The 16,764-nt window shown below is 47.4% G+C and overlaps 1 long non-coding RNA gene across 1 annotated transcript in view; it reads left to right on the top strand.

Moving 5' to 3' along the window:
* The first annotated feature begins 13,397 nt into the window (after positions 1-13,397).
* LOC146205717 (uncharacterized) overlaps positions 13,398-16,764 on the top strand; it is a 31,855-nt gene continuing 28,488 nt past the window's right edge. The window contains exon 1 of the long non-coding RNA XR_014703216.1: positions 13,398-13,688. This is a non-coding gene — a long non-coding RNA (uncharacterized LOC146205717). The remainder of the gene's footprint in view (positions 13,689-16,764) is intronic.

The following is a 16,764-nucleotide window of genomic DNA, read 5'->3' as shown; positions in this document are numbered from 1 at the left end:
AAGGTGATGAAAAGAAATAACCAGGTTACCTTGACGCAATGCTAAATTACAGAGGGTGAATATGCTGCATGAAGATACCAAGAAGCTTGTACAAAGAAAAGTGAGAGTGAAATGGCAGGATTTTTGAAACATTGAAATAAACTACAAACTATACTTGTCAAACCTGTCATTAAGGAATGGAAATCATGCAGTAATCAAAAACACAACATGGAGGACATTTTAGGTCATCTTCACAAAACACATACCCAAACCTCACACACAGCTTCATACTTATGAAAGAGGACAAACCAATATGCAAGGAGTGTGGAGATGAACTAACAATAAACCATATCTTACACATGCGCCAGAGTCGAGAAAAGAGGAAACATTTTGTACAATTTCCAACAGATCCATTTCCATCCCAGCATGATCCTAGGAAAGACGTGCAAATTTCCTGCATTTTTGGTTTCCTAAAATGTTCCTAAACAAGCTACATCCTAAAGAACATTTTAGTCATTACACACAAAATAAATACATTAAACCTTGTTCTTGGTGCATGGCAGCATTAGTCGCTTAGGCACCATAAAAATCAACACAATGCTGTAGTAAGGTATACCTTGGTTAGCTATGTTATATGAGACAAGCTTTCGGCCTGGTGTGGTCCTTATTCACGTGACAGCGCTGTCATGAGGGTCTATGTCCCAGCGATCGGAAAGTGACCTATTCCAATAATTTTACAAACTGAAGGTGATTGTATGTACAGATTTCTAAAGACTGGAGTGCTCAACTGTTTTATCAACGTCCGCCTGCTTTGACAGCCTGGAGTGAAACTGTTGAAGAGAATACATTTTTTGAACATTTAACGCGTTTCTGAAGGCGTTGCTTTCAATTACGGGGCCAACAAAAAGCAGGTGAATGTCAAACGCCGCCTAGATAGGCTTTCTAGCAAGACAGCGGTGTAGCGTGGAAAATCGCTCCGCCGATCCATCGCTGGCGCCGCTGACTTGAAAGGCGAACTGTTCAAACTTGTATAGCTACTGACCACACCTGAAACACTGAATTGCGCATGATCAAGGCAGAATTTCTCTAACACTGAGCACTGGTAGCTATCGATTTCGCGCCCAATATTGTGAAAATCTGTCCTCTCTTCGATCATTGATACGTCCACGGTTGAACATTTATGCGCCTCGGGGTAGGCCAGCCGTGGGAACATGGATGCGTGGTTGTAGCAACGATCGCTTGCATGGCACACTCTGCAAAATTCCAAGAGTCAGCTTCTTCAACGAAATGTGCAGCGCACATTTTCTACCGCGTACCTAAGCCCGGGGATGCATGCATATCGATCCCGATCGTTTCAAAGCTGCGCGGCCGTTCAGTCGGGTCACGCTAACCTCGAGCATGCGGGGGTTTAAACTACATGTACGCAAACTTCAACGACAAGAAAAAGATGCAGCCTAAGCACTTTAGTCTAGTAATCCCCTATATACCAAAGAACATTGCTGTTCACAGGGAATTCGGATCATTCACGCTTCCGGCTTTCCGGTTGTGCACTCTTGCGGTGCGGTGCAGTAGGTCTTCGCCTCGACGAGTCGATGTGCAGGCCTCTAGTAGATTCGGCATGTCTTCTGCCACGGCTCTGAGGTAGAATTTAAACGAAGAATTTAGCTAAAAACATCCTGTTTCCTCGGTCTGCATGTGAGGAACGAGCACAATGCCATTTCACATACATACTTTGGACTGCCGAATGTTCAGCTGCACGACGAGGTGTGTGTGTGTTGTGCCGGCGCTAGATCTTCAGAGGTCGATGCAGAACCTAAGACAGCGTAAATGCTAGGAATAGCTCGCTCGCATTACGGGCAGATCGGGGTGATAGTTTAGTGCGAAGCGAAAGCTGCTCGTGAATGTGCGTATCTCGATGCCAGCTGGTGGAGCTGGTGCAGTACGTAGCATATCGCCTGCAGCTATGTGCTTGACAGCGATGTTTGCCGTACACAACCCTAAGTGAAGACCGTGATCTATGTTAGAACGGATGCACTCTTCGTAGCACCTCATCGAGAGTCGCGGCTAGCTGATATCATAGAGGATGAGATCCATTCACGCGTAGCAAGCGGAATGGGGCCGCGTTCGACGTGCATATAGCCATGAGCCTGTATATCGACGTCCGCCGTATCTTTACGAGAATCGAATGGATCCGTCGGACGTACCTTTAGACACTTCGTATTTAAATACCTATACCTAAAAAGCATTGACATAACAATGGAGGAAAAGAACTAGGAAACTAACCAGTAAGTTTGCTGGTCACAGGGACGAAGAAATAAAGAGCGTTAAGCAACAAGTGAAAAACAGAAGGTAAAAATTTAATAAATTCGATGGAAAAGAAACATTGTGTGGAATTATGCCGAAAGTGGAAAAGGCAGGTCAGGGAGAAGCTTTCTTTGATAACTCAAGGCAGTGCTCTACTTTTTGAAGCTAGATCAGGGTAGCTTAGAACACACAGCTACAAAAATAAATTTAACAATGAAGATGACGCATGTGCAGTGTGTGGTAAATCCACAGAAAATTTGTGATGGTATATTTTTGGTCACGTGGGCGACGCTGCCCGGTCTTCGCATACCAAAGTTATATGTCGTGGATTCGCACGACGGACAAAATCGCGAAGCGCTATCGCGATCTGTCATTACGTGACTATATTGAGCTAGAATATTCTAGCACACTGTAGACATGACCCGTACGCCTTACGTCAGCAATTTCCACTGCTTTGCTTCCGTCCGCGAGCAGCGTTTTCGCAGTTCGGAATTCTCCACGAACGACACTTTCCTTTCTTTTTTCTTTTTGGTAGCGGAAAGCTTGCCAGCCAAACCCCTGTGCCCAAAAGCATGTAGAGCGTAACAAGTATTGAACTAAAACGCCGCAAGAAAGCAAGCTTTGAGGGACTGACTTGTATGGCCGCAAAGCAGGCACGAACGGGCATCACCATCATCTTAGCCCGACGCTTGTACTGCGCGCAGCGGTATGTATGGTACCCACAGTCACCGAGAAAAGATAGCAAAAGCTAATTAGTAATGTGCAATAGCTTGATGGTATTCGTTGCAGTTACGCTGCATAACCCAGGTGCAGCAGTCCGACAGGTTGTCCTCCAAGGGTTGAAAGTAGCATGTTTATGAAGTTGTCATTGAGTAAGCGCGATCACTTGCACATACACAACCGCGTTTATATCACATCGAGCGGGACATGCAGTCACCACGGCAATGCTTTGGCAAAACAACGCAGCAGAGGCAACAGTGCAAGACCCGCCACAGCAGGCGTCTACCCCAAACAGTTGACAGCTGTGCTGTCCTCGGGAGTTTTTACACCAGGCCCTATTGCTGCATCCGTAGACAGCGCAATTGACCATTATTGAAGCAAATTACAGCGTTCACAGCACCTTGGATCTTCCGAACTACCCAAACGAAACAACCTCAACAGACGACGACGATGATCAAGGCTACGGCGGACCGGAAGCGGAAAACGGCTTCATTTTTCCAGTCGTCTCCCACGCGGCAGCCGACAGGGAATACAACAGACAAGTATGTCGACATGAATCGTACCTTTATAATGCTACGAGGAGACGGCTACCAAAAGTGAAAGGTCTGCTCCTGAGAGCATGAGAGCACACTTGTGGAAGCCGTCGTCCCCAGCGCCTCCGATTCCGCTGCAAAGAACCAGCATACAATTCCAAGCCCATCAGCGAAATACGACCACTCAAAAACCTCACCAACAGCACAACGTCACAAGCATCACTGTGCAGGCGACCGTGATACGCCGAGATCAATGGGATAATTTTCATCGCGCAGTGATCAGACCAATGTCGCCAAAATGCGTCATTTATTCATTATACGTAAGTACGTGCAAAAACATATCAACAAAATATGCAAATAAAGCAAAGCCGCACTCTAATGATGCATTGGCTGGATGCACTCGAATGTTTTGGAAAGCCTGTTGGAGAGCGTCGTTCCCCGGGAACGCCAGCGCTAGCGAAAGGCCCAGCTCTGAAGGCGAGATAAATTCTGAAATCACAGGCTCAGGCAGAGCTGGGGGAGTGCCTCAAGCCCCAGGCCAGTCTCTGGCGCCAGGCCCTGGTATAGCCGAGGAAACGTCTCAAACCCCAGATCCAGGCAGCACGGGAGAACGCCTCACGCCTCGGGTAATATCACCGAAGTTCGATGCGGCCTCCCCCGACGAGGCTGACGGTGACCTACGTACGGTCGCCTAGTTGGACAGGAAGGCAAAGTTCAGTAGGCAGAGCCAGCCGTCTCCTGAGGCCCCGCGATCTGGCCATCCTTCAAGGCGAAGGACGCGAACAAAGGACATGCCCCCGCGGTCCGTGTGGTCGGTGACGCGGTACGGGGTGAATCCAATGGTACCCAGAGGCCGTTCAGAGAAAGCAGGTGCTGCCACGTGCCTCGTCGTTCGAGTTCAGCAGGAACGCTGAAGTGCGTTGCGAGTCCGGTGTAGGTACTCATCTCTGCGAACGTTGGGGTGTGATCCGACTTGCTGAACATAGCGTCAAGGTAGCACGCCACTGTGCCAGGCTGCCAAAAAGCTCGCTAGGCCCACACCTTTCTCACAGGAGGCTACAATAACGAAGATCTAGCGCTGGAAGGCTGAAAGTGTAACGCGACAGTCTGCGAAGACACCGCTACTCTCTTCTCTAGGCAAATGGCGTAGCAACGCGAGTGATGTGCGAACCTTCTTCGAACCTGCATCAGCGCGGGGGAGATACTAATTTGTTGTTGCTTTTTTGCGCTATAAAAATGTATGTAACATTACACTTTTTTTCCTGAAAATTTAGGGTGGAGTCTGGAATACTCTTTTTGTGTTACAACGGTCACGTGAGTGCCCGGCTTAACAATAATAATAAAAAAAAAACCTTCCTGAAATGGATGCCCAACTCAAAATAAATCAGATTGAATTTTTTGGAGAGTAAAGCAAAAACCGTTGGTAATTTTATGCACAGAATATTATATATATCTGCGGAGCTGCTCTTCTGTATTCTGCAGCGCTGAAGGAGCTTTCTAGTTGTTTTTGTTTAAGAAGGACGCTTATTTTCTGAGCATGCGCAGCCGACACCTGGCAACGAAGTCTGAGAAAGAATTTTGTAGCGAAACCTGCATTGGCAACGAACTTGCGATTTCGCTGTGGCTGGCTGTGGCGGTGCTCGAGGGGTCACCTAGACCGACCATGAACCGCTGCCTAGCAACCGCTGTAGCTGACGGACGCCGCGCGCTCGCGGCGATTGATTGATTAAAACTTTATTTTTCAGCGATTTAGCAGGCCCCCTACTCCCCGCTCCTGGTACGCAGGCCTTAGGAACGTTGGCAGGAACCTCCGCGACTAAGGACTGGCGAATATACATTGGTTATTCGCGGCCTCAGCCGCCAGGCGGAAGGATCTTTGCTGATCAGCGGGGACGTCGCTTTGCAACAGGGTCTCCCAGGCTTCTCTACTTTTTTAATGTCCCTAGCGCCCGGAGACTTGGGGAATTCTCAAAGTATATGGTCGAGAGTCCCCCTCGCTTCGCAGTCTTTACATTTATCATTTTTTCTCTCATCTATCTGGGTGGGAAACGACAGGGTTTGGAAGTTTAGGGCTTGTAATCGCCGCCAGGATATGGCCTCTTTATTATTTAAGCTGGGATCCGGTGGCGGCATCAGACGTCTTCCTAATCTATACTTTTCGATGATTTCTTTATAGGCTTGCAACCGTTCGTCTATATCCTGGCAGTCCGGCGGCTCCGCGTTTGCTCGGAAGTAGAGAACTCGGGCTAAATCATGGGCCGCCTCGTTTCCGGAGACGGACGTGTGTGCTGGGACCCAAATTAGGGTGATTTAGCGATCGATTTTGGCTGCAGCTGATAGAATGCGGGCGGCTTCTTTCGAGAGCCTGCCTTTTCCGATATCCAAGATAGGAGTTTAATTGTCGCTGAAGATCAATCTAGCTTTCGTTCCTACGCAGGCAAGCGCTATTGCGACCTCTTCTGCCGTGTCTTATGTTTTTGCTCCGGATGGTGGCGGAGACGACCGGTGCGCCGCTACCATCGACTACCATGGCGACTGCCGCCCCCGATCGGCCGCTTGCAGCGTCTACGTAGGCGACTTCTTCCTCCAAGGGTTGAAATTGTAGCATGTTTATGAAGTTGTCATTGAGAAAGCGCGATCACTTGCACATACACAACCGCGTTTATATCACATCGAGCGGGACAGTCACCACGGCAGTGCTTTAGCAAAACGGCGCAGCAGAGGCAACAGTGCAAGACCCGCCACATCAGCCGTCTACCTCAAAAAGTTGACAGCTGTGCTGTTCTCGGGAGTTTTTACACCAGGCCCTATTGCTGCATCCGTAGACAGCGCAATTGACCATTATTGTAGCAAATTGCAGCGTTCACAGCACCTTAGATCTTCCGAACCACCCAAAAGAAACAACCTCAACAGACGACGACGATGATCAAGGTTACGGCGGACCGGAAGCGGAAAACGGCTTCATGTTTCCAGTCGTCTCCCACGCGGCAGCTGACAGGGAATACAACTTACAAGTTACAAGTATGTCGACATGAATCGTACCTTTATAATGCTACGAGGAGACGGCTACCAAAAGTGAAAGGTCGGCTCCTGAGAGCATGAGAGCACACTTGTGGAAGCCGTCGTCCCCAGCGCCTCCAATTCCACTGCAAAGAACCAGCATACAATTCCAAGCCCATCAGCGAAATACGACCACTCACAAACCTCACAAACAGCACGTCACAGGCATCACTGTGCAGGCGACTGTGAATACGCCGAGATCAATGGGATAATTTTCATCGCGCAGTGATCAGACCAATGTCGTCAAAATGCGTCATTTGTTCATTATACGCAAGTACGTGCAAAAAAAAATCAACAAAATATGCAAATAAAGCAATGCCACACTCTAATGATGCATTAGCTGGATGCACTCGAATGTTTTGGACAGCCTGTTGGAGAGCGTCGTTCCCCTGGAATGCCAGCGCTAGCGAAAGGCCCAGCTCTGAAGGCGAGATAAATTCTGAAATCACAGGCCCAGGCAGAGCTGAAGGAATGCCTCAAGCCCCAGGCCAGTCTCTGGCGCCAGGCCCAGGTATAGCAGAGGGAACGTCTCAAACCCCAGATCCAGGCAGCACGGGAGAACGCCTCACGCCTCGGGTCATATCACCGAAGTTCGATGCGGCCTCTCCCCGACGAGGCTGACGGTGTCCTACGTCCGGTCGCCGTAGTGGGACAGGAAGGCAGAGTTAGTAGGCAGAACCAGCCGTCTCCTGAGGCCCCGCGATCTGGCCATCCTTCAAGGCGAAGGACGCGAACAAAGGACATGCCCCCGCGGTCCGTGGGGTCGGTGACGCTGTACGGGGTGAATCCAATGGTACCGCAGAGGCCGTTCAGAGAAAGCAGGTGCTGCCACTTGCCTCGTCGTTCGAGTTCAGCAGGAACGCTGACGTGCGTTGCGAGTCCGTTGTAGGTACTCATCTCTGCGAACGTTGGGGTGCGATCCGACTTGCTGAACATAGCGTCAAGGTAGCACGCCACTGTACCAGGCTGCCAAAAAGCTCGCTAGGCCCACACCTTTCTCACAGGAGGCTAGAATGACGAAGATCTAGCGCTGGAAGGCTGAGAGTGTAACGTGGCAGTCTGCGAAGACACCGCTACTCTGTTCACTTAGTGTTCTATACAGAAACACTATCTTCTCTAGGCAAATGGCGTAGCAACGCGAGTGATGTGCGAACCTTCTTCGAACCTGCATCAGCGCGGGGGAGATACTAATTTGTTGTTTTTTTTTGCGCTATAAAAATGTATGTAAAATTACACTTTTTTTCTGAAAATTTAGGTTGGAGTCTGGAATACTCATTTTCTGTTACAACGGTAACGTGAGCGCCCGGCTTAACAATAATAATAAAAAAAGCCTTCCTGAAATGGATGCCCAACTCAAAATAAATCAGATTGAATTTTTGAAGAGTAAAGCAATAACCTTTGGTAATTTGATGCACAGAATATTATACATATATTATGGTATCTGCGGAGCTGCTCTTCTGTATTCTGAAGCGCTGGAGGAGCTTTCTATTTGTTTTTTAAGAAGGACGCTTATTTTCTGAGCATGCGCAGCCGACACCCGGCAACGAAGTCTCAGACAGAATTTTGTAGCAAAAGCTACATTTGCAACGAACTTGCGATTTCGCTGTGGCTGGCTGTGGCGGTGCTCGAGGAGTCACCTAGACCGACCATGAACCGCTGCCTAGCAACCGCTGTAGCTGACGGACGCCGCGCTCGCGGCGATTGATTGATTAAAACTTTATTTTTCACCGATTTAGCAGGCCCCCTACTCCCCGCTCCTGGTACGCAGGCTTAGGAACGTTGGCAGGAACCTCCGCGACTAAGGACTGGCGAATATACATTGGTTATTCGCGGCCTCAGCCGCCAGGCGGAAGGATCTTTGCTGATCAGCGGGGACGTCACTTTGCAACAGGGTCTCCCAGGCTTCTCTACTTTTAATGTCCCTAGCGCCCGGAGACTTGGGGAATTCTCAAAGTATATGGTCGAGAGTCCCCCTCGCTTCGCAGTCTTTACATTTATCATTTTTTCTCTCATCTATTTGGGTGGGAAACGACAGGGTTTGGAAGTTTAGGGCTTGTAATCTCCGCCAGGCTATGGCCTCTTTATTATTTAAGCTGGGATCCGGTGGCGGCATCAGACGTCTTCCTAATCTATACTTTTCGATGATTTCTTTATAGGCTTGCAAACGTTCGTCTATATCCTGGCAGTCCGGCGGCTCCGCGTTTGCTCGGAATAAGTAGAGAACTCGGGCTAAATCATGGGCCGCCTCGTTTCCGGAGACGGACGTGTGTGCTGGGACCCAAATTAGGGTGATTTAGCGATCGATTTTGGCTGCAGCTGATAGAATGCGGGCGGCTTCTTTCGAGAGCCTGCTTTTTGCGATATTCCAGATAGGATTTTTATTGTCGCTGAAGATCAATCTGGCTTTCGTTCCTACGCAAGCAAGCGATATATTGCGACCTCTTCTGCCGTGTCTTATGTGTTTGCTCCGGATGGTAGCGGAGACGACTGGTGCGCCGCTACCATCGACTACCATGGCGACTGCAGCCCCTGATCGGCCGCTTGCAGCGTCTACTAGCGTCTACGTAGGCGACTTCTTCCCACGAAACACAAAAAGAGCTAATTGACATCTAGAATATGTCTAGGCGAAGAAATAGGCACTTCTAAAAGAAGTTTCATTTGAGACGTTCTGTAGACCGAAGAGCTAATAGCCTTCCTGTTGCTCCGATTTAGCTTTGCTAACGCTACGCTAGTAGAAGTCTTGAAAACTTCTCCCCCAGAAAATTTGTATACTTGTTCTAGACATTGCTTCTAGCGTTAGCTTTGCTATAGCCGTGCTATTAGGCATCTTTAAACCATCTTGGCTAGAACGTTTCTATTCTTGTTTTATATGTGTAACGATTTGAAGTTTCTGCTCATTGTCCTGAATTCTGCATATGAGGTCACACAGTGCTTTGCTTTGAGATCAGTTTTTCTAAATTTAATGAAATTATACGGTTAACTTTGGAGAAGGCGAATTGATGGAGGCTTACATTTTGTACAACACAATGAGACACAGCTATAGATGGCACAAAATCAGTTGGGATGAAGAGAATGAAAATTTTAAATTTTTTTTTGAATTTTAAATTTTACCCAATTCTTTACCACCCCACCTATTATGTGCCATCTCTAGCTGTTTTTTATAGTGCTGTAGAAAATGCAAGCCTTCAATTGAACAATTCATCCTCTCCCGAGTTAACTGTAAAATTTAAAATTTAGAAAAAAATGCTCTCAAAGCAGAGTATTGTGTGATCTCACATGCAGAATTGAGGACAATGAGCACAAACTACAAATCGCTACACTCAATAGTAAATGCACATGCTGAATGTATGAAGAACACATGCTTCTCCAGTCCGAATTTTTATTGCACTCCATCTACAAAAGTAAATGCAATCAGCAAATAAACTTGTTGACGATATGGATTTGAGAAGCCTTTCTTGAAGGTTTTTCTGCAAAAGTAAATTCCAAAACAACCTGCACGGTAAAAAACAGTTAAGTTACAGGCATGCATGCAAATGCACTGGTGTAAACTCACTCGAACCATCCACCCAGAAGGTTCTGCATCAAAATATTTTTTTATAACTTGCATAGATATATAAAATCATAATGCCCACTGAAGGCATTGGCTGATGAGCTAAATTCAATGGCTTATCGTAAACTCCAGGTTCTGCCTTTTCCAGGGGTCTTTAAGACAGACAAGATTCCAGCAACCTGCAAAGACACAAAAAAGCTTAAAATAATCAAACGAGCCAAAGTCAGTGGCAGTTGAGCTACGTGCCTGGGTTTTGTGGGGTTTTTAAGAAAAGGAAAATATGCACGGAGAAAGGAAACACCAAAATAAGGTGATACCACTAGCATCCATTCAAAATGCCCGGACCTACCATGAACGCCATTGAAATCATTCTTCTAGTAGGCCATGCATGAAAAAAAAAATCCCTCATAGCTCGCACCACAAAACGTGGTCGAGGCAGTGGCCTTATGCTTCGGGCACTGACCTACCGTGAACTTAAAGAACAATCTTTTCTAGTGTGTTTTAAGATAAGAAAGCTTTATTCACCCTGCACATACACAAAAACCTTAAAGTGTGCTGAGGTTACTGATTTGAAAACGCTACGGTGCAAAGATGACAACAAAAATGAATAGGACACCACCCTAGTAGCACAATATGTTTCTGCAACATTGCAGCAAGATTGCCAATGTTGTGCAATGTTGTGATAACATTGGACTACATTTATCCAACATAACGCGAAACTTTCAACATTCGATAATGTTGCTGCAATGTTAAAGGGCAACTCCGGAGGTTTTTTGACATTCGAATATTCTAATAAAAATTTTACTGTATATTCTCCTCTCCGTCCTGACGCATTCTACAAAATTTGGGCGCCGTACGATAATCCGTTCGTGCGCAACACGACTTTAAAATATGCTGTTTTCATGGCTTAAGTTGAGACTATTTCTGCCGGCAACACTGAGTTTCTGACGTCACAAACAGTGTACCGGCGTTACTGTCCACTTCCCGCATGATTATGAAATTGTGAGGCTTATATTGAACTACCTCAGACATTTTATGCAATGTTTCATGATTTCCATACGTTATTTTCACCATCCAATGCACGTACGAGTGTTTTTCTAGTACTGAGTGTGACGTCACCATTTCGTCACCTGGGACGTCGTTTCTAGCCGTGAAAGCAGTTTCGGTTTCGATTTGCTGTTTTTCTTTTTTAAAAATACTTCTAATTGGAATTTCGAAAAACGGTTTTGTGTGTTGAAGTCAGGTCGTGCCGAGGAATGTAATTCAATGAAAAACAGAAAATGATGGAAAAACCACCGGAGTTGACCTTTAACAAGTAACCTGCTGACAATGTTGCTCTAAAGTGGTGTTTTCACATTGCAGCAATATTGTAAAATGATGCATAAATGTTGAACCACATATACGATGACATTGCTATAACATTTACTTGATAGGCTTACTGTCTGTTCTTTCAGACTATTTCTGCAGCCCAAACAGAAAAAATTACCGACGATTACGTTACTTCCTAATGCGAAATTTGAGCGCAGCAAATAAGCTGTTTCACCTTTTCGATAGATTGAGGCAAATAAATCGAGCAACACATGTATGCGCTATCACAGAATTTTTTAGAGTGCGCGAAGAAAGGAATTAAGTTCGAGCCGGCGCTTTGACAACCGGAGACTCGCAGGAAGAGGGGGAGGGGGGCGGCGTGTACACCCAGCGCCAAACGATGGGGGCAGAAGCGCGCGCAGCAAGCGGACAACGCGATAAAGGGAGGAGGGAAGAGATAGCAGCGACTGACTGATGCTGCTGACGCCGATAGTGAGTCAACCCCAGCTGCGGAGTTGGTTTCAGGGACAACGCCGCCGATGCCGACGCAAACAAGAATAGGGAGAATAGGGGGACCCAAGGCTTGGGGCCCCCAAGGAAATAGCGCGCGGCAGCGCAACGTGCTAGCCGAGCGGCGAGTTTTAGAATAGGGGTTTTCCCGACGCAGCGGAGCCGGGCTTGCGTTCGTCGATTGCAGCGCCACGACGGTAGCCAAGGAAAAGCATTTTAATATATAAAAGTAAACAATGTTATATTATTCATCAAAAAGTACTATTATTGTGCAAAAACTATCTTAAGATTACCGGTTATATAAACCGTTTTCGTCAGACAAGACGAAATCGGCCAATTGTCAATCCAGGCCGAGACCGGGAAACTTCATTTGAACCTTCCGCGCTTTCCGCCGTCTGGTCCCCATGGCAACCAAAGGAGGCGAACTCGCTAAGCCTAACAGCTCGGTAAATCCGGAAGCAATCTGAAAATATAGTGCGTTTTATCGCTAAAATTTGGTTGTGCGGGCATCATGAGACATAGCATAAGCTTCGCTGGCCTTTCGTTTTCCATGAACGCGTGACACCATGGAGCGGTGACGACGAATGTGTGCCGAGGCGAGCGGCCGCCGCTTAGCCGAGCGCCGCCATGTTGCCGTAACCCAAGCGACCCAACGGCGGCTTGGGGCGAACGCTATTTTGGAAAAATAGGGGCCGCCCCAAGCGTTAACCCAAGACCCCAAGCGCGCCTTACGTTCTGCGCATGCGCATTTCGACGCCCCAAGCTCCTTGGGGGCCCCAAAGCTTGGGGCCCCCTATTCTAAAACTCTCTAATATGATACCCTCGCTTCCGCAGCGCCAAGAACCAGGTCTAGCCGTGGGAAGGTGGTCACGTATTCGTCGACGTGCCGGGGCCTACGTGAAATAACCGGCGCGTCGGCAACTGAAGAGCACCCTATCCCTATCCGCCACACAGGAACAGGGGGGGGGGGGAGGGGGGGGAGGGGGGGGGACCCTCCCCTCCTCTTTCTGCATGGCGGCGACCGTGTTCTATGCAGTCACGTTATCTTGACTCTCTAGCGGCGTCAGCGGCATCCAGCGGTATCAGTCAGTCGCTGCTAGCGCTGGGGGGATGAAAGGGGGGCGGAGCTGGTTACGAGGCCGACGACGACGCCGACGCGAAACCCAGGAACGGACGCCAAAGAGCTGCGCTCTAAAACCGGTACTACTAGGTCACTTCCATTGACCTTGTCACTGCTCCGCATGACAATGGTAAATTTTTTTTTTTACTTTGAGTGCAACCTTGCATGTCGTGCGCATGCGAGCAAGAGTACAAGTGTACATAACTCTGTTACACTGAGACAGAAACATATATCTTTATCGGCAATATATTTGAACTGATGAAATTGCATTTTCTTTCAAAGAAACGTAAGGAGTGAAATTGAAGGAGTTTAGTTCTGGTTTCACTGATGCCCCCCAGCCTAATGGGCATGGAGATATTAGATATTAGTTCTTAGCGTTCTTAGTTCTATTAGCGTTGCCAAGAGCTACTCGTATGGTGGCTGGTCCTGCCAACACGTGTCAGCGGCAGTCGCGGCAAATATTTCGTGTGGTTTGGTCAGTTTGGTTTCCCTTATTCTGGCATAGTTTTCTTGCGGTCGCCGTGCTCGTGCTGCTGTGTTGCATTGCGGCTTCACAGGAATTCAGCTGAAATGGCGGAGGCCTGCCCAGAGGATGACATCTGCGGTGAGTGATTTCTGACTTGCGTTGTTGAGCTGTGAGTGTTGGCTGCCACAAAGCCAGTAGGGCCGACGTTACTGCGACCCGGTTGGAATAAGCTAAAAGCTTGGTGCAACCGGGTGAAAATAAGCAACTCGTTATTGCAACCCATGGATTGGCTTGGCTTTGTTTATTATTTTCGGATTGGGGTTTTTGCAGGAAAGCCCAGAGCAGATCACGTGTCGTGTGTTTGTAAACGACGTTTGGAATGTGTGGTCGTGTGAATCGCGATTTTTGCGCCGTTCACATTTCGTGCCTCAGTGCTCATCTTGCAGTTTCTTCATTGATTACGTTAGTAACGACAGAGGCGATAGACGCAGTAGAGGCTTCGTGCATCCACGGAAGTTGAAAGAGTGCTACTACCTGCGGACCCCGTCGGTCTCTCCGTTCATTCTGCAACAAATCATATTTGCGTGTTGCTTCTCAAATAGGGCGTCTTGGATTTATTTTTGAAAATGAATGGCGCACAGTGTGGCATACTAGAAACTACAGTGAATTCTAGTTCACTGTACTAGAAACCAATAGCGTATGTAAAAGGCCTGTGTATGGGGATCGTGAGTTGGTTTGTGCTGCCATGGAAGAATATTCTCAACGTGTAGGTGGTCTTGGCTTTCGTTTTGAAGGTTGCGGTGTTTATATAATCACCGTATGTGATCGCTTGGCTGATTGTGGAAGGGCGTTTATGTGCTCTTTCTTTTGCAATGCCGGGCACTCCAGATAAAACGGGTCTTTTCGAAGCTGTGAGCAGTTTTCCCAAAACTGCCTTAGCGAAAGGACACTTCTATTTCGCATTATTCACGAGGTGTGCGCGTTCGCGTAGTGTGCAAGAGTGTGTAAAAAATATTTAGCATTCACCCGTTCCGACATTCCCTGAATCGCGCAGGGTATAGGCACTAAGATGGAGCCGAAGTGGTGCCTTTCGCCCTCAATATATCCCAATATTAACTTCGAAAAAATATCCAGCAGATTCGGTACTCGATTTTCTTTTACCGCTTTTCCCAAGTTGCGTCGCCTGTGTGCACGCATTTTTCACGTTGCCCGCATTCTGCTGAAGCTGCCTGAATTGAACAAACCTCTATCCACTAGTTTGATCCAAGGCTTTCTGACCGACCGCGCGCGGTTTGTTACTGCTAATACCCAGTCCTCTTTTTCAAAGTTTTCTTTCAGCTATGTGTTCCACAAAGCACTGTCCCAATTACTCTTAACGATCTCCCTTCAGTAACTTCTACCATCCACATTTTAGTTGATGACTCGTCCGACGCTTCTGCCTTATATCTATATCTAATTCGCATGCAATAGTGATGTGGCCTCCGTCCCTGAGAAGCTTTAGACTGTTGATTTCTTCTCACCACTGCCAAAACAACACATCCTACTTACAAAATTAACACTAGTACTATTTTTTCAATGAATTCGTTTAAGTACCTTGATGTTCACCTCACTAATGGCTTAACATTGTCTTGCCTTGTAAGCCATGTAACTAATTACTCTAATAGAACTGTTGGATACCTCTGTCGTAACCTACCCATGGCTGGCACCTTCTTGTGTAAAATTACTAGATTACAAAACCCTTGTGTGATCACAACTTTAATATACCAGTCATATAGTTGATCCACACTACTATAACTTTACTGAACCTTATGAGCCTGTTCAAAACCATGCTACCAGTTTCACTCCCTCAAATACTCCTTCAGCATCTCTGCCATGAAATCTCTGTTACAGTCTCGGTTCTCGTCGCTGTACCTCATCCCCCTGCATTTATCACTAGCTTTTCATACAAGACGTCATGGCAGTCGTCTCGGCTAACCAGTATATAGAACACCTCGCACAGGTCATCGTAAAAGTGGCGTTTCACCGCGTGCCCGCACAACTACATTTCATGAGTCATTGTTCGCAAGCATTGTTCACAACTGGAATCATCCCTCATCAGTGATCCTGTAAGCTTCATTACTGCCATCGAAGAACCTGTCTAATCATAGCCATGTATACCACTAGCCTGCCGCCATTTATCACTGTGCACAAGCCCATTCCTTCTGTAAAATCTCGCATTAGGACCTCTGAGGTATCAAAAAACACATAAATAAAAGCATAATTGATAAAGATTCCTTACAATATGGGAACTGTGATTATGTTCGGCAGGAATATATATATGTAACGATCATGTTGAACGGTGTTAAGCTTGAGCTTGGCACAATTGTCTTTCCTGTGATGTTGAACTTAGGATACTGAGTGATGACACTGACATGGTGGCTTGCCTTTTGAACTTAGAATGAACTTAGAATTTGATTGCAGTATTCCTTTCTTTGCATCCATCCTAAATGCAGGGGTGGAAGGGCTGCTTCATTTGCTTCATTCTGCTCCAGCCTGCTTTCCCTGCTCCAAAATTGCTCCAACTCGACTGCATCAATGTTCTGACATTAATGGCGATTTCCACTGGTCGATCGGAGCTGGGCGCCCGAGCCAACCTAAAGCGCTACAGAGCGAATCAGCCTTGGTCGACCAGCGGAACGTGTAGAGCGCGCGGCGGAAGTAAAGCTGAGCCGGTTTCGAAAGTTGTAGCCGCATCCCAGCGCCAAAATGTTTGCGGTTGATAAATAGGCAGGAGTGCGGCCCTCAACAACTTGCTTTCTCATTTTTTTAACGCTGCAGACGTTTTTCGATAGACGCACTTCGACATATTCGCGCAAAAAACGGTGACATCCAGCGTCCTCTGCCGATGTCGCTGAAACGGTCAAAAACAGCCAAAAGAATCCAGCAGCATCCGGAAGTGACCGCGTCAGCGACTAGGACTTCCGGCGAGATCCGACTTCGGTCGGCAGATCGAGCTGGAGCGTCCCGAGCTGCCCCAAACGACCAGCAGAATACGCGCAACCTATTTTGGTCGACCAGTGGAAATTGAAATCGTCGTCCCGGAGCAAGAAAACGTGCTCCGTAGCGACCAGTGGAAATCACCATAAATTTAGTGGAGCACGGTTTTGCCGCACAGTGGGCCATTACTGGTATTGACAGCAAGAACCGCAATCCGAGACAATTAAGTCAAGCGACT

This window comes from Amblyomma maculatum, chromosome 1 (genome assembly GCF_055883805.1).
Source record: "Amblyomma maculatum isolate TAMU_Amacu chromosome 1, ASM5588380v1, whole genome shotgun sequence".
NCBI lineage: Eukaryota > Metazoa > Arthropoda > Arachnida > Ixodida > Ixodidae > Amblyomma > Amblyomma maculatum.
This window is presented reverse-complemented; position numbering and strand designations above follow the sequence as displayed.